Source organism: Pseudonaja textilis, chromosome 1 (assembly GCF_049901715.1).
Source record: "Pseudonaja textilis isolate UNSWEBS1 chromosome 1, rPseTex1.2, whole genome shotgun sequence".
In the NCBI taxonomy this organism is placed as follows: Eukaryota; Metazoa; Chordata; class Lepidosauria; order Squamata; family Elapidae; genus Pseudonaja; species Pseudonaja textilis.
The window spans coordinates 85,468,170-85,486,820 of NC_141990.1; positions in this window are offsets into that span (position 1 = coordinate 85,468,170).

The window sequence follows — 18,651 nt, forward strand, 5'->3', positions numbered from 1 at the left end:
GGGTAGTGAAGAAGTTCCCCTATGGCTAATTTGCACTGTTTTGAAACAAAACTGTCGTATCTCTCATACGAACAAAAGACGCGAGGCAGTGACTTGGTTCAGCTCTTTATTCGGGGTAAAACACAAGTGGGGTGAGTGGGGAAGAAGCGCGGCTTAAAAGCATTTTCCGCCGAGTGCTGCGGCCAATCGGGTCGTTTGAATCGCCGATTCCGAACGACCAATCAGTGCCGCGCACTCAGCCAATCTGGTGGCCGTGCGCTTTAGCCAATCTGGGCTGCCGGATTTCGAGTATGCAAATGTCTGTACAGAACACCCCTCCCCTCTTGGTTTGGTCCTACGTGACGTAGTCCCGTAAGTAGGCGGGGCTCCGTATTTTCCGACTGGACTTGCGCTGGTCAGTTGTTTCCTGGCTGTTGGCCGGTTCGGGTGGGACTCCTGTCGCTCTCCGCCTCGTTGATGGAACCGCCTGGAAGGGTGAGTCAGGCCTCTCGCCGCGGCTCCCTCCTGGTTTCCCCGGGTTGGTCGAGCCGCTGGCTTCGCTGCTCCCGCTCGGACTTCCCGGGCTGGTTGAGCTGTCTAGGCTGCTCCCGCTCGGGCTTCCCGGTCCGGTTGAGCTGGCTTGGCTGCTCCTTCCAGGTGAGGCTTCGAGTGGGTCGCTCTCCGGTTCTTCAGGTGGTGAGTACTGCTGGTTTCTTTTTGGGTGGGTTTGTCCTTCTTGTTCTTTGGGGCCTTCCCTCCCCTCTTGGTTGGTGTCTTGCCGGTTCTCCTCTGTGTCTGCTGTTTGCGTGTCGTTTGTATTTCCCGTGGTGGTTCTTGATCTCAGTTGGTCGATGTGACGTTTCCACGCTCGTCCGTCGGTTGTTTGAAGGCGATGCAGTGTGGGCCCGTTGCTGGGTTATTGTTGCCGGCACCCAGAGGGGTCCCGGTAAGGTTTTTTGCGTAGACCCTGTCTCCTGGTGCGAATGTTCTGCGTTTGCTGGTGGAGTCAGGGGGCTTCTCTGGGTTGTATGTGGGGTGCAGGCGGTCGAGCGGTGATCGCAGTTTCCTCCCCATCAGTAGCTCCGCTGGGCTCCTGTTTGTTGTCGTGTTCGGGGTTATGTGCTGGATCAGTAGCATCCGGTTTATCTTGTCTTGTATGTCCCCGGCTTCGATCTTTTGAATAGTCTTCTTCGTGAATTGGACCATTTTCTCCGCCCTTCCGTTCGCCGCCGGTGCGCTGGCGCCGTTAACGCGTGCCGGATCCCTCGTTCCGCCAAGAATTTTTCGAATGGTAGCGCGGTGAACTGGGGCCCGTTGTCTGAGACGATGACATCGGGAAGGCCGTGGGTTGCGAAGAGCTTGCTGAGTTCTCTGATGACGGCATCTGTGGTGGTTGTCTTCATGTTGCTTACCTCCAGCCAGTTGGAGTAAGCGTCTACGGTTACCAGGAAAGTGTGTCCTCTGGTTGGTCCCGCGAAATCTATGTGGATCCGGGACCATGGTCCCCTGGGGGTTTCCCATTCTAGGACCGGGGCGGCGGGGGGGTTTGGTCTTGATTCTTGGCACTGCCTGCAGGAGGCCACCCAGGCTTCGATCTCTTTGTCCATCCCTGGCCACCAGGCGTGACTTCTGGCCAGGGCTTTTGTCCTAACGATGCCAGGGTGCCCTTCGTGCAGCATGCTCAGGACTTTTTTCTGCAGTCTCTCTGGGATTATGACTCTGTCCCCCCACAGTAAACAGCCTTTTTGTGTGGATAGTTCTGTTTGTCGGCTCCGGAAGGCTCTGAATTCGTCCTCCACGTCCTTTTCCGGCCACCCTTTTCCCACCCACCTTAGAACCTGCGCTGTTTTTTACTCTTTACTCTGTTAATGGTTGGTGTAAGTGTTGGCTTCCGCAGCAGATCTCAGGGTGGGAATTAGAAAAGCAGCCACTCCCTCCCTGAGGGGGGGCAAGCTGCCTAAGGCCTTGTATTGCTGGCGTTGATTTGGCTGATTGGCTTCTCTTCCTTTTACCAACTGCCAGGTTGTTATTCAGTCTAATACAGAATATCTTCATATTTCCTTACATTGGTAATCCAATCTCATTCAATTGGCATTTTCTCTCTCTCAGATTTGCTTAGAGAGACCTAGCTTCCATCACTGTCGCTGCAGTGTGTTTTCCTGGATCCTTATCCTGGTGGGATATAATTGTACATTAAAAGTCTATATCTGTGGCAGTTTTTTTTTTTTTAAAAAAAACTTTTTTGGTCATATTTTCAGATTATTCATTGCAAATTCCAAAAGGGGGCACGGGCCAGTTTCTGGATACCTGGCCTTACCCAGGTCGTATCCTAGGCGTGCCAACCACCTGTACACACACACACACACACACACACACACACACACACACACACATATATATATATATATATTTCTATATTTTCATTTTGATATTTCTGTTGTTTTACCATGGCAGATGATAACCCTAACTCCCGCCATTCTTTGAAGGCGAAATCTAAGTCCCATCATGTGCGCAGACAGGCTAAGGAAACCTCTCAGGAGACTTCTAAGGCCTCTCAAAGGGACGCTTTAAGGCGTCATAAGGCACTAGAGAGGGAGTTCAATAGGCGCTCTAGGGTGACTCAACCATCACCCCCAGCCGCCCCTTCTACTTCCAGGCACCCCCCCCCTCCAGTTTGTTCCCCTCTCTCCAGGCACAGCTTATCCCAGGAGTCTCACGACCCTGGACCAGCTACCAGCCGGATGCCTGAAGCAACCTTCACTCCCACGGCCGCTGGCCTGAGACAGGAGGACCCACCCATGATCGAGATGCCTGAGTACATGAGAACTTGGATGGAGCAGGCTATTCGACAGGGGATAGCTCAAGGCATGCAGCAGATGGCCGGATCAAGCCTTCCTCAGACGGTTCCTGCACAAGAACCGGTGCCAACTAGGTCCATGCCCGCCCTGGACCCTGCTCCTGGTCAGGTACCCTCCCGGGGGGCCAGCCCTCTTCCAGAAAGGGAACCGGAGGAGGGAATGGAAATTTTAGACCAATACAGGGAGGAGGAGGAGCACCTTGAATGGGGATCCACCTTCCATGGGGAACCCTTTTCAGATTTAGACCCGATGGAAGCAGAGTTGTCGGAGGACGAGGGCCTTACCCCCGTCCAGCCTTCCTTTGTGGGGTTATTCAAGCCCCACATGTTTAAATCCATCTTGTTTAAGGCCAAGAACACCTCGGGCCTGGCCACTCAACTTCCCCCTGTCCCCCACTCCTCTGGGGAGGAACCGGAGGACGCAATGTTCAAACAGCCCGTGGTTGCCGAGGATGTGATTCCCGCTCCTCCCATTTTCCACGATCTGGTTTCCAACCAACTGGGTTTTACGGGGGCTCCTCCAGCCCCATCCACACAGGATAAGAGGTTCTTTAACCTCGAACCGGATTTCTGCTCCCTCCTCAATACCCCGGAGGTGGACGAGCCCATTGTTGGTCTCGCCTCTTCCTCCTCCCCGAGTGACCCACTGGAGGCCCTCAAACCCGAGGATAGGAGGTCTGAATTGGCCTTGCGGCGGGCTCATCTAGCCGACGCCTGGGCAATTGGATCGGCCACCGCAGCCTCCTTCTTTACCAGGTCCTCTATCCGGTGGCTCCGTCAACTGAAGGCCCACATCCCTCCATCCAATACACGGGCGCTGCAGGACATTGCCAAAATCACAGCGGCGGCAGAGTTCTCAGCGGACGCCACGTACCATTCGGTTAAATTCGCCTCCCGGGCGTTAGTGCATCCCAGGTCACTGCCCGCCGCCTGCTCTGGCTCAAACCATGGCAGGCGGACGTGAAGAACAAGGTCAAGCTGGCATCTGCCCCCATTAAAGGGGAGAAGCTCTTTGGGCCGGCCCTGGACCCTCTCTTGGCACGAAACTAGGGAAAGAAGAAATTCCTTCCTCCTCTTTTTCGGAGGCCTGACTCCCGAGCCCTCAGCCCTTTCGAAGAGGATCCTCCCGGTCCTTCTACCAGTCCCCCTTCTCCCCAGGTACCCGAGACCTCCCTCGTATAGAGCATCATATTCCCAGGATCGTTCCGACCCGAGCGATCAAAATAGGAGGGCGGAGGATTTAAGCGTCCCTTCAGGGGTTCCGGGGAGACCCTTCCGGCGCTCCAAATGAATCCTGTCTTTTTCCCCCATTGGTGGTTGGCTGAGGCATTTCGCCGACTTGTGGGATTCTACCACTTCTGACAAATGGGTCAGGGACTCCATCAGGTTTGGACTCGCTCTGGAGTTCAACTCTCAACCTCCCGAGTTCTTCATGTCATCTCCCCCCTCTAGGGACCCCTCCAAACGCAAATTAATGGATGCGGCCATCCATCACTTACTCTCCATCCAGGCCATCCAGCCAGTTCCCCCCTCTCAGCGAGGGCAGGGTTTCTATTCCCACCTCTTCGTGGTTCCCAAGTCCTCGGGGGGATGGAGGGCTATCCTGGACCTCAAACGGCTCAACCGCTTCCTAAACCCCCGCAAATTCAAAATGCACACCCTCCAATCCATTTTGCAGGGTACCAGACAAGGAGATTGGCTATCTTCTATAGACCTCTCTGAGGCATACCTCCACATCCCAATTCGGCCTTCACACTCTAAATTCCTTAGATTCTGTTACAATCACCACCATTTTCAGTATGTGGCCCTTCCCTTTGGGTTAGCCTCAGCTCCCAGAGTTTTCACTAAGATTCTTGCGGCCCTGGCACCACGCTTAAGGGACTGCCCAGTCCGTCTCCACTGCTATCTGGATGATATCCTCATCCTGTCCCATTCACAATCCCAAGCAGAGCTGGACACCAAGACTACTCTCTCCGCCCTCCACGCCCATGGTTTCCTGGTCAACCAAAAAAAGAGCCAACTGGTCCCTTCTACCCGAATTGGCCACTTGGGGGCCATCATTGACACGGTGCAGGAAAAAGTGTTCCTTTCCCCGGAAAGGCTCCAGAGTATTCGAAATTCAATTCAGGTTATTCGCCGATCAAGGAGGGCTTCTCTGTTAGATTTATCTAAATTACTGGGAAAAATGGTTTCATGCATCTCTATTATTCCTTGGGCCCGTCTTCGTACCAGGTCCCTGCAGTGGCTCCTGCTTCCGTTTCAAAGGTCCGGCAGAAGCAACTCAAAATCCTCCATCAAGGTACCTCCAAAGGTCCTCTCGTCTCTCCTCTGGTGGACCAACCCTGCCATCAACAGGGGTCATCTCTTCAAAGATCCCCAGCATCTCGTCATCACCACAGACGCCAGCCTGAGCGGCTGGGGCGCTCACTTCCAGTCCCTTACAACACAGGGCAAATGGTCCCATGCAGAGCGGGCCTGCAGCATAAACTGGCTGGAGCTCCACGCCATCCACCTGGCCCTCCGCCACTTCCTGCCTCAGGTACGTGGGCGGCACTTCCTTATTCTCATGGACAACGTTACCGCCAAGGCCCATGTCAACAGGCAAGGCGGGACCCAGTCTATTCGGTTGATGAGAGAGGCCGAGAGACTCTGCCGTTGGGCAGAGCGTCACCTCCTCTCGATCAAAGCAGAACACATTTCGGGGGTCTCAAACACCCAAGCGGACTGGTTAAGCAGGGCCACCGTGGACCAGTCCGAGTGGCGCATTCATCCATCCCTTTTCAGGGAGGCGACCATGATCTTCGGTCTCCCGTTAGTGGACCTCTTTGCACCCCCTGCAACACCCAGCTCCTCGGTTCTTCTCCAGATTCCCTTCCCCGGGGCCGAGAATCACGATGCACTTCGCTGTCCGTGGCCCCCGGACTCCTGTATGCCTTCCCCGTTAGCTTTGCTTCCCAGGGTCATTCAGAAACTGATCCAGGAGAAGGCAGATCTGATTTGGTGGCCCCCTACTGGCCCAGGCGACCATGGTTTGCAGACCTCCGCAACCTCTCGGTGTCTCCCCGTGGAGAATCCCTCCGGACAGGATCTCCCTGTCTCAGGGGCCCATTCAACATCTGGAGCCCCAATGGCTCCAACTAACCGTGTGGAGGTTGAGCGGGAAAAGTTGAGGAAGGAGAATTTATCTGACCAGGTCATTAACACGATCCTGGCCGCCAGACGGCCTTCAACCAATCGGATATACGATGCCACCTGGGTCAGCTTCTGCAGGTGGTGCCATTCGTCCATGGTCAACCCGCTCTTGCCTTCGGTGGCCCAGATTCTGAATTTTCTCCAGGATGGGCTCAAAAAGGTCTCTCACCTAATACCCTGAGACGCCAGGTAGCGGCCCTCTCAACTGTTGTCTCCGGCGACAATCTGGGTTCCCTCTCTCACCATCCCCGTATCAGGGCCTTCCTAAGGGGGCTACTAACCTCCGTCCCCTGTTGTGCACCGGTACCCCACTTGGGACCTTAACAAGGTCCTGGTGGCCCTCACCAGACCTCCTTTCGAACCCATTAGAGAATCCTCTCTCCAAATTTTGACCTTTAAGGTAGTATTCCTGGTGGCAATTACCTCGGCTCGCCGAATTTGGAGATTGCTGCCCTTTCGGTGAGAAAGGACCTCTGTATCTTCCATTCCGATCGGGTGGTTCTATGCCCCGACCCGACCTTCTTGCCCAAGGTCAATTCAGCCTTCCACAGGGCTCAGGAGCTTACACTCCCGAACTTTTGTCCCAATCCTTCGGGAAAGGGAGAAACAATGGCACACCCTAGATGTCAGGCGGGCCCTCCGCATATACATTAACCGCACACAACCCTTTAGAAGGTCAGAGTCTTTATTTCTCTCCTTCCAGCCCAAATCCTTAGGCCACAAGGTGTCCCCTTCCACCATCGGGCGATGGATCAGAGCCACCATCGCCAAGGCTTATTCGTCTCAGGCCTTGCCAGTTCCCAGTGGGGTTACGGCGCATTCCACCAGGAGTGCGGCCACCTCTGCGCCTGGGCCACCCAGGCTCCAATCTCAGACATCTGTCGGGCCGCCACTTGGGCTTCCCCTCCCCTTTCATTAGGCACTATAAGATTGACATCTTTGCGTCAGCTGAGGCCTCGCTTGGTAGATGAGTCCTCCAGCGGGTCATCAGGGACCCAGGGAGCTTCCACCCCAGACGGATTCCCTCCCGTAGGACAGCCAAGCTTTGGTATGTCCCACTCTCTGGATAATCCGAGCAGCTCGAGGGAGAATGGGCGTTGGTCTTACCTGACACGCCATTTCTAGTCGAGCTGCGAGGATCATCCAGCCCCACCCTTTTTAATTTTTTCCGTCTGGGGAACCTTGTTTCAGCCAATGATACTTTAGGTCTAGTTAGATGAGAGTTAGATGACTTTCCTCCTCTCTCGACTTCGCATAAACTGGGAGGCTACAAGGGACCATGTGACAGAGGGCGGAGCGTTCCCTAATGATTAAGCCCAGCCTACACAGACGCAGACTGGAGCACCTCCCACTCTCTGGATGATCCTCGCAGCTCGACTAGAAATGGCGTGTCAGGTAAGACCAACGCCCAATTTCCAGAGGCAGTTACACTGCCATTAAGGCTAAGAACCATTGATCTAAAACTTCCATGAACTGGTCCAACCTTTTTTTTTTTTTAAAGCGTTGACATCGCACCTTGCAGTAGTGAATTTTAAAGCCTGATTATATATTGTGTAATGTTATCTATCTATCTATCTATCTATCTATCTATCTATCTATCTATCTATCTATCTATCTATCTATCTATCTCTATATCATCCATCTATTTATCTATATCTATATCCCATTTTGTCTGTCTCAATTCTTCCAGGATTCAATTTCATGCTTCTGGTTCTAGTGTTTTGGGAAAGGGAAAATAGCTTCTCTTTCTCCACATTATCCACACTGAGCATATTTTTGCACCTTAAGTATGTCTCCTCTCCTTTTCAAAATAAAATGCTTCAAGTGTTGCAACCTTTCCTCATTGATCATCTTGGTTGCCCTTCTCTGAAACTTCTCTAGTTTCTTCTATGTGGTTTTTGAGCTGCAGCAGCCATAAACTGCATAAAATTTTCCAGATGAACCATTGCACCATTCATTTATATAAGGGCATCATAATATTGGGACCTCTAATTTCACTACTGTTTCTTATTATTCCTAATATACTATGGTCCTTTTTTTTTAACAGTGGATGCATACTGCGTCGCCAACTTCATTGAACTGTTTCATCATTACTCCAGTTCTCTTTCCTCATCAATCATCACTAGCTCTGATCCCAATAGTTGGTATGGATAGTTGAATTTTGGGCATCAGTGTTGTGTCACTTTAAATTTGCTCATGTGGAATGACATCTACTATTTTGATGCCCAATCCCTTAATGTGCCAATATCCTTTTGGAGCTCTTTGTAGTCCCTTATTATTTTCACCACTCAGAACAGTTTAATGTCATCACTTGCCTATTCCACTAATCATGCCTGATTCCAGATAATGCTTTATTTACCTCATGTTGGAGGAAAGAATAGAAAGCATTTATAAAACTGTTTCAGGGGTGTCAAACATAGCAGGCTGTATCAGGATTTTGTTTGCTCATAGGGAGGGTGGGGTGGGTATGGCCTAGTCATTGTGACTGACTGGGTGGATGTGGCTGGGGTTGACCAGGGCGGCACAGTCCGGTCCCTCACCATCTCTGGGACAGCCCTGCGGGACAGCCCTGGGCCTTTTGCAGGCTGATCTAGCCCATGGGCCGTGTGTTTAACATGTCTGATCTATTTATTTTCCTGACCTTTCAGTTAATCAACCATGATATTCTGGACTAGGGCTTAGAAGCCTGGTCCTATACAGGTACTATTCAACTTAACAACCATTCATTTAGAGACCATTGAAAATTACAACTGTACTAAAAAAAAGTGACATGACCATTTTCACATGACTAGTTGTAGCATCCCCATCGTCATGTGATCAGAATTCAGATGCTTGGCCACTGGGTCATATTTATGGTGGTTGCAGTGTCCTGGGGATCATGTGAGCACCTTTGGTGACCTTCTGTCAAGCAAAGTGAATGGGGAAGGCCGGATTCACTTAACAACCGTGTTACTTAAGAGCTGCAGAGATTTTTCAAAACAGCAGGCCCCCACCTGGCTTTGTTTCTGCAGCTTTTATTCCAGATTACCTTGGCTGTATTTAATTGGAGTCCTGTTGGCCAGCCTCGCAGCTTCCCCAGCAGCACAGCAGCCGCACCCAGGCCTCGTGTCAGCCTGTGCAGAGAGGCTGCTACAGACCCTATCCTTAACTCTACTGGGCCTAGGTGTTTCGATATCCGGCTTATTGGCTTTCTTCTGTTATCCCAGGAGCAGGAATAGAAACATAACTCAAACTTGATTATAGCATTTATTCATATTTGACAGTATAATATCTCAAACTTAAAAATATTGTCACTGAGGTACGGCTCAATTCTCTCCTCCTTGGCTACCTTACATACCTGTACATACATACATACATACATACATACATATATGTGTGTGTGTGTATGTATGTATGTATATGTATGTGTGTGTGTGTGTGTGTGTGTGTGTGTGTGTGTGTGTGTATATCTGAAAAAAGAAAAAAAAGAAACAAGGAAGGAGAGAATAGAAAGACAAATTTTTCTAAAAGGGGGAGGTAATACTGATCAGGGACATCGTCTTGCCAGATCGGGCCCTGGGCATGCCTCATTTCATTTCTTTATCTTACTCCAGCCATATTTAGGCCATTGCAATGGCAGATGGCAATACCTCGAGAGGACCTTCTTTGAAGGCAAAAGCCAAAACCCACCACTTGCGCAAGCAGGCTAAGGAGACCTCCAAAGCGGCCCAGAGGGACGCCCTAAGGCACCACAAGGCCCTGCAAAAGGAAATAGAAAGGAGATCTAAGGAAGCACCCGAGGTGCCTCAGGTGCCTCCATCCTCCAGTCCCTCTACCTCTGCTCAACCTCCCCCCCCCAGAGGTTTCCTTCTCCTCCAGGCGCAGCTTGCCACCTCAGGAACAACAGGCTCTGACTCCTGAAACATTGGCCAGAGGGGCTCCAGAGGCCACCTTCATCCCAACTTCTGCCGGTCTCCACCAAGAGGAGTCTCTCCCTGAGGAGATCCCTGAGAAGATAAGATCCTGGATGGAGTTGGCTATACGCCAAGGCATCGCTTCTGGCATCCAGCAAGCCACCAGGCCCAGTCTGTACCCGGTAGGCTCCGAACAGGAATCTCACTCTGTGAGATCCCTACCCAGGTCTGAACAACCTTTGGCTCAGGTGCCCTTACATAGGGAACCCCGCCCTCCAAGGGCAGGAGGAGGAGATGGAAGAGGGGGAGGAGGAGGATGAAGGTGATCAACTCATGGACCCTCACGACTTCAATCTGGGGTCCATACACTATAGCGAACCCCTATCAGATATGGATCCCCTAGAGGACAAAATGTCTGAAGATGAGGGGCTCATCCCTGACCAGCCCATTTTCACGGGCCTCTTTAAGCCACAACTATTCCAATCCTTATTGTATAAGACCAAAAATATCTCAGGTTTGAGTAAGCAACCCTCCTCAGCCCACCCCATCCCCTCTGGGGAGGGACCTGAAGACCTCATTTTTAACCAACCAGTGGTAGAGGCCGAAACTATTCCAGTTCCCCCTGTCCTTGCAGATCTAGTCCAAAAACAACTGGCATCTGTAGGGGTCCCCCCAGCCCCCTCCAATCACGACAAAAAAAATTTCAGTCTGGATCCGGATTTCTCTAATCCGGACACCCCGGAGGTCGATGAGCCCATTGTGGGCCTGGCATCCTCCTCGACACCTACTGAGGCCTTAGAAGCCCTAAAACTGGAGGAAAAGCGAGTTGAGCTGGCCCTGCGCAGGGCCCATCAGTCGGACGCATGGGCCATAAGATCGGCTACGGCCGCATCTTTCTTCACTAGGTCCTCTATTAGATGGTTTCACCAGCTTAGACAGCATGTCCCCGCCTCCAACACCAGGGCACACCAGGACATTGCTAAGATCACCGCCGCAGCAGAGTTTTCGGCGGATGCCACTTTTCACTCCGTCAAATTTTCTGCCAGGGCAATTACATTGCACGCCCAGGCCCTCCGCCTACTATGGCTCAGATACTGGCAGGCGGATTTTAAAAACAAAGCCAAGCTGGCCTCTTCTCCCTTAGTGGGGGGCAAGCTATTCAGCCCCTCCCTGGACCCCTTACTTATGGAGACCAGGAACAAAAAGAAATTCCTCCCTTCCCTCACCCGAAGGTCAGACTCCAGACAGCTGCAGCCCTTTTGGAGGGATTCCTTTTGGCCCTCCTACCAGGCCCCTTTCTCTCCCAAATATCAGAGGCCCCCCTCTTTCAGACCGGGCCAATTCCAGGATCGACCCGATTCAGGAGACAGGAGTAGGAGGGGAGGCCAATATAAAAGGCCCTTCCAGGGGTCCGGAAGCAGACCTTTCCAATGTTCCAGGTAGACATGACAACTCTATCCCCATTGGCGGACGTCTAAAGTCATTTGCCAATATATGGGATTCTTCCACTTCCGACTCCTGGGTCAGGGACCCCATTAGATTTGGCCTTGCCCTCGACTTCCACTCCACCCCCCCAAATTTCTTTATGTCTTCCCCCCTCCAAAGACCCAATTAAATGCAATCTGATGACTTCCGCCATCCAGCACCTGCTCAACATTAGGGCCATCCAGCCTATTCAACCAGACCAACGAGGTCGGGGCTTTTATTCCCACCTCTTCATCATTCCTAAACACTCGGGGGGATGGTGGGCCATCTTAGATTTGAAGCGACTTAACCGCTTTTTAACCTACCGCAAGTTCAAAATACACCCCCTTCAATCTATATTACTGGGGATCAGACAGGGGGACTTTCTCACATCCAGACTTAATAGAAGCCTACCTCCATATCGCCATTCGGCCTTCCCACTCCAAATTCCTAAGGTTCTGTTACTATAACCAACACTTCGAGTACGTGGCCCTTCCCTTCGGACTGGCTTCCTCCCCCAGGACCTTTACCAAGGTCCTGGCTGCCCTGGCGGCTCATATCAGAAATACCCCCAGCCGTCTTCAATGTTACCTTGATGATATTTTGATTCAATCATCATCTATCGATCAGGCAGTCAAGGACACCCAGGCAACTTTAGATTTCCTTCAAGATCATGGGTTCCTCATAAACTGGAAAAAGAGCCAGTTATTTCCCTCCACTCAGATAACCCACTTGGGGGCTATTATCAACACAGAGGAGAGTAAGGTTTACCTATCCTCAGAAAGACTCCTTAGTATTCAGAAATTGGTTAAAGAAATTAGGCACTGCAAGAAGGTGCTCTTATTGGAATTGTCAAAATTACTGGGGAAAATGATTTCCTGCATCCCTGGGCCCGTCTCCACACCAGACCCCTATAGTGGTTCCTGCTCCCATACCAGAAATCCGGAAGAAGTAATTCCAAGTCCCCAGTCAGGGTCCCGCCCAAGGTCCTCACGTTCCATCAACAAGGGCTGCTTCTTCAAGGAACCTCAAAGGCTGACCATTACCACGGATGCCAGCCTATCCGGATGGGGTGCCCACTTCCAGTCTCTCTCATCCCAGGGGAGATGGACTCCAATAGAAAAATCGTGCAGTATAAACTGGCTGGAGCTTCATGCTATTCTCCTGGCCCTGCGCAGCTTCCTCCCCCAGGTACGCAGGCAACACATCCTCATTTTGACAGACAACATCACAGCCAAAGCACACATCAACAAGCAAGGGGGCACACATTCAATTCAGCTGATGAAGGAAGCTGAGCGTCTCTGTCGCTGGGCAGAGTCCAACCTTCTGTCCATCAAGGCAGAGCACATATCAGGGCTATCAAACATCCAGGCAGACTGGTTGAGCAGGGCCACCATAGACCACTTGGAGTGGCGCCTCCACCCATCCCTGTTTACAGAGGCAACAAGGATATTCGGGAAACCGGTGATAGACCTGTTTGCCTCCCCCCTCAATACCCAGCTCCCCAGATTCCTTTCAAGATACCCATCCCAAGGAGTGGAGAATCACAACGTGCTCCGCTGCCCATGGCCCTTGGGGCTCCTCTATGCGTTCCCTCCTCTGGCTCTGGTACCCAGGGTAATCCAAAAGCTCCACAAAAAGGCGGAGTTGCTCCTGGTAGCTCCCTACTGGCCCAGACGGCCGTGGTCCAGGTAATATGTGAAGACATTTGGCTTTGCCTTAAATTAATTTCAGGCATTTTGTGGAAGCCTTGAATAAATGTCTGGAAGTATATAATAGATAGTAGCCTGTCAATGAAACATATCTACCCTTATAGTCACTGCAATATCTTTCTTCCTCATTTAAAGCATTTTATTCTCCCTTTTATCTATTCATCTATTCTCTGCGAAGGAGGAGGCTTTCTTTAAGAACTGCAAGTTCTGTGATTGCTTACGGATTGAGGTCAAGGCAAAGTTGGTTATATAGACTCAGTGACAGAGATAGTGGTTAAATAACATCAAGTGTTGAATGCTCAGTCATTCTAATGTCATATCACTGCTATTTTTTCTTGAGTGAAGGGAACATTTATGGAATGTTTTTGAAATGTGATGAGCCTGTTTCAATAGGCCAATGCAATATTTAGAATATATCTGATCAATATGATCTCTGATTTTTTAAAAAAGAAATAAATGTGGCAATAATTTCTCATGAGAAAAGGAATTCCAATACTAACAAAGCCTCTCCTACTAAAATATTTCCAGGGAATTTTTTATTCTGTGGCAGCCAAATGCATTTTGTTATTAAGAATGCTATGCAAAAGAAAGAATAAACTAGCTGTGATGAAAGGGCTACATAATAAAAATCCTATAATAATATGAAATTGCTTTATCTTACAGTGTAATTACCCGTATATATTAGAACACGAGACTATATTCGCAATAGTGAAAAGAATACATTTATAACTGTTTTAATGTAATTGAAGCAAATAAGATTTTACTGCATAAATTGCATCTATCTTCTGTATTTCGGTGGCTGGGAGCAACACTTAAATCTTAGGAAGGGCCACAGACACAGAGGTCAAGGCAGTTATGAAAAATGGACATATTTTAAGGTCTTATTTACAGTTTATATGATAATCATAGCGGCAGGAAACTGCCATTGGTTTTCTGAAATTACAGAAGGAGCAAATTCTGGAAAAGAAAGGTTCAAGAATCAGAGATTTTCAATCCTTGGTCCAAAATTATGACCATCTGAGCTTAAAGGATCTTATTTTCAAGCAACTGGGTAGGACATTAAAGATTAATGGAACAATTTTAAATAGATTATTGGGATATTTGACACTGCCGAAGATCTTGTGGTCTCTACCATAGCAGGAAAGAAAAAATTAGATGTCTCAGTTGCCCCAGACAGGGAAGAAAGTATGAACAGACTATCTATACTTTGAAAATACCATTGTTTTGCCTTAAATCCTACTATGTTGCCTAATGGTATGTGATATTCCAAGAAAAAGTGTACCCCAAGAGTATAGACGCCCAGCAAAGTCACCCGAGCCACAAAAGTCTTCCTTGCTAAAATTAGCAACCAGATATGATATACAGCATAACACAGGAAGATGTTGGCGGCAAGCGATCACTTTAGTGATCAAGGCAAAGGCATCATTTCATACAGCACAGGAGAAGGCAATGGCAAACTACTTGTGTATTTCTATCAAGGAAACCACATGAATAGAAAATATAAATTGATGGATAATATAGTACAACATGATTGACTCCTCAGATCAGATGGCATTCCACAAGATACTAAGGAAGAACTGAGATGTTTTGGAGTAATAATGGTGTTTATGACATGGCTAGATTAAAGCCTTTGGGACACTAGCTGATGAAGTTGCAATGCATGAAAAGAAAATCTGAAATTGCAAAGAAAAGAATTATAGTGGAAACTTTCAAGATAAGAAGCACAAGCATGGGAAAGCTCAACCCAGTGAAAGATGAAATGAATCAGCTACAAATTGACATCCTAGACATCAGAAAATTGAAACAAACTGGAATCGGACAATTTCAGTGAAAAGATAATATTGTTTACCCCTTAAGACATGAAAAACAAAGAAGCAACAGCATTATTTTTATAGGAAAGCTATAGGAAAGACAGTAGTTGGGTTTGTCACTGTCACTGTGACAAACACAGCCAATGACCAAATCACATCAATTGGATTTGGCAGATAATTCTTTAATATATTTGTTCTGATTTCAGAATAAATTCTATCCATCTCTTTGGGCATGATGTTGTAACTGATAATAATAAGGCTAATTTATCTTTGGTAACTGACATGAGAATCTGCACTCACTACTTCATTGTAGCTTCTTATGAACTATATCATAAAGGATTTCTCTAACCCTGGGATTGGGAGTGTATGTTTTTGAAAGAGTGGAGAACAAGAACAGAATGACATGCTTTTTATGTTTGCTAAATGGCTAGCAAATGACCCCTTGAGGCAAGAAACAATTGGAAAAAGTCATCAAAGAGGCCCTGCCTTAACACACTGTTTGACATATGGGGTACACATAGACTTCTATTTTCCAAGATTCTGTAATTGATTTATTCAGTCATTGATTTAATCCCTTTTCAACATTACCCACTCACCAGCAACTCTGGCAATAAAAAGGCCAAACCTAATCCCTATTATATGCAATAATTTGAACTAATTAGTCTTTGTAAAGATCTAGTTTCTTTACTTGTCTTTTGTCTTAAGAGTATGACATGATTCTTTTTTTAAGATAGATTTTTATTATATTTTCCACCAATACAAATCATATTCATTTTGACATTGACAAATATAGTTATCTTATTAATCATATTATGTTTTACATACATCAACAAATAACTGTTATCTCTATCTATAATTACCTCTACCATATATATTTATATATTTTATGTGTCTACCATTCTCTTAAGGTCTCTTATAGTTGTTACACTAATCCATTCTTTTTATTTCTTATTATTAATGGTTATTTTCTAACCATTCATACTATTTATGCCAAACTGAGTAGTATTTGGAGTTCTCCTTCTCTTTCATTTCTAACATAAGCAACGTGATTTTTATAGTAAAGCATTCTATGTGTTTCTCAGCCTTGGCCAATTGATGATGAGTGGACTTAAATTCCCAGAATTCTCAGCAATGCCTATGCTGGTTGTGGAATTATGGGAGTTGAAGTCCATTCACCTGGAAATTGCCAAGATTGGAAAACCCTGCTCTAAAGCATGTGAAATAATGTAGTCATTTTGGCTCAATCCTACTTAAAACTATCATTTATCAATGGGTCACTTAGGCTTGGTTGGATCATGGTGTCCATAGATAAGATGGAAGTGACTTGGTCTTAATTCATAACTTATCAAGGTGAAAATAGAAAATGCAACTACAGTGATGCTTGGTCATCAGCTATAAGTGCCATGTTCTGATTGTAAATATGATAAAACAGAAACAGGAAAAAAAGAAAGTTGCCTTTCAGCTCCATAGAACAGAAACATCAGTACTATGTTGATTAGCTGATTTCTTATTTTAAATGTGTTAATCTCTTATGCATAAAATATAGATTGCAATGAAAGAACTTTCACAATTGTTGGTTTCTATGGCAACCAGCACAGTGGCAGAATATACTGGATGGCTGCCAAGGTTGTGACCTATTTGTTAATTCTAATCATTTTGTTTCAAAAGCTTGGCAACAGGAAAATCCATCTGTATCTTATGAGATTTCTAAAGTTGAGAGCTTCACGTGTCAAAATAATAAATTCTTGTAATTAATTTATAATTTAATAGTTTGACCACAGAGTAGGAAGTTGAGGTAAATGAGACTTAGCTTGGTTTAACTACATTTGTGTCCATCCTGATGTAGTGAGGCATAAACAGAGGTGCCATTAGAATTAGAGGCATATGGATTGAATGTGGTTAAATCTTGAATTCTGAACTTAGACAAATCCCTTCAAATAATTTTTGTGATGCCATAAAACAACATCTGATTCCCTTCAGAGTGGCCGAAGGGCACATTAGTATAGCTGGAAAGCTGTGTGGTGGTGAAGAAGGCCTAAAGCAGGGTCTTCAAACTTGACAGCTTTAAGACTTATGGACTTCAACTCCCAGAATTCCTTCTCCAGTCATGTTAGCTCAGGAATTCTGGGAGTTGAAGTCCACAAGTTTTAAACTGCCAAGTTTGAAGACCCCTGGCCTAAAGTGTACTTGTATGCCTGAGCAAATGACAGACATATCCAAACCATGGACCCAAACCTCATGAATACATGAAATTCTTTCTTGACAATACTGAGAGCTAGAATGTCTTTTTCCAAACTGCAAGTGTACAGCTATAGATAACATCTGTATTTCTTAGACTGGTAGTGTCATGTGATGTATCGGGACTTTTACTCCTTCGCTAAACCAGGTGTGGGCAGGGCCAGTGTGTGACCTGGCCCGCGGGCCTCAAGTTTGACAGCTGTGTCTTGGACCATCATAGAACTCTAGACATTATGGAATATTGTTATTAATATAACAAATGTCTTTGCTATATTTTCATTGTCTTCCAAGTTTGTTCATTCATAGCCTGACAGAAAGGATATTAAACGTACTCATTGGGATAAAGATAAAAAAGATAAATTTGTCGATCATAAATTCTGCAAAAACCAAACTTTAATACTTCCAGTTGGGCTTATATTCCACAGCTGTCCCTAATCACTCATTAAATCATTTATTTCCTACAGTACAATAATTGTTTATACAATCTATTTGGGTATGTTTTATAGCATTTGTTTATTCCTCCTAACCTTTCCATTCTTGCCAAGAGTTTTATGGTGACATAAACTGTAAGTATGCAATAAAGAAAATCACCTTATGTTACTGAGACTACTTCTACCATATTAATCTGAGCTTAGAAACAAAAAGAACACAAAGATGATAAACAGCATATTGCTTTGGCATCCCTGCAACAATGGCTACTTGATATAAACAAATAAACAATTTCCTCTTGATGAGAAAAAGGATAATCAGTGTTTGTACATATTCCTAAACTTATGGAATTGTTTATGAATTGACTCGGCTGTTGAACCTTGTCTTGCATGGCATGTACTTCCTGCTCTTGTGATGAAAAGCAGAGCGAGGCAAATTTTGGTCATGGTGGGGCTAAAGGTATTTTAGAGGACCAGGGTTGCAAAGTGCAAGGCAAGGATGCAAAATTACTTAGACTACAATATGTGGGTGGGCCATGAATTGAGGCTTTCTCCTCTTGCATTTGGGATAATTTTTCTTATTGTGGCTGAAACAAAGGTTATGTCTAATTTAGAGCTTATACAGGTATCCCTTGGCTTTTGCATGTTGAAATATTCAAAACCATGCAACCAAAATTTGGCAGTTTTCTATTTTAACTTCTGGGAGGTTAACATACATTTCTGCAGCAGGTTGGTTGAGAAAATAGAGACAGTAATCTGGAATGAAAGTTTCAGAATCTACTCGTCAGAAAAAATATGTATGACCACAATTAATCTCAACATTTCTGCTGTTAAGTGAGGCATTTGTTAAATGACTTTTCTCCCATTTTATGACCTTTCTTGTCACAGTTGTTAAGTGAATCACTGCGGTTGATAAGCTAGTAACACAGTTGTTAACTGGCTTCCCTGTAGACTTTGCTTGTCAAAAGGTTGCAAAAAGTGATCACATGACCTTGGGACACAGCAATGGTCATAAGTATGAACCAGTTGCCAAGCATCTAAATTTTAATCGCGTGATCATGGGGATGCTACAAAGAT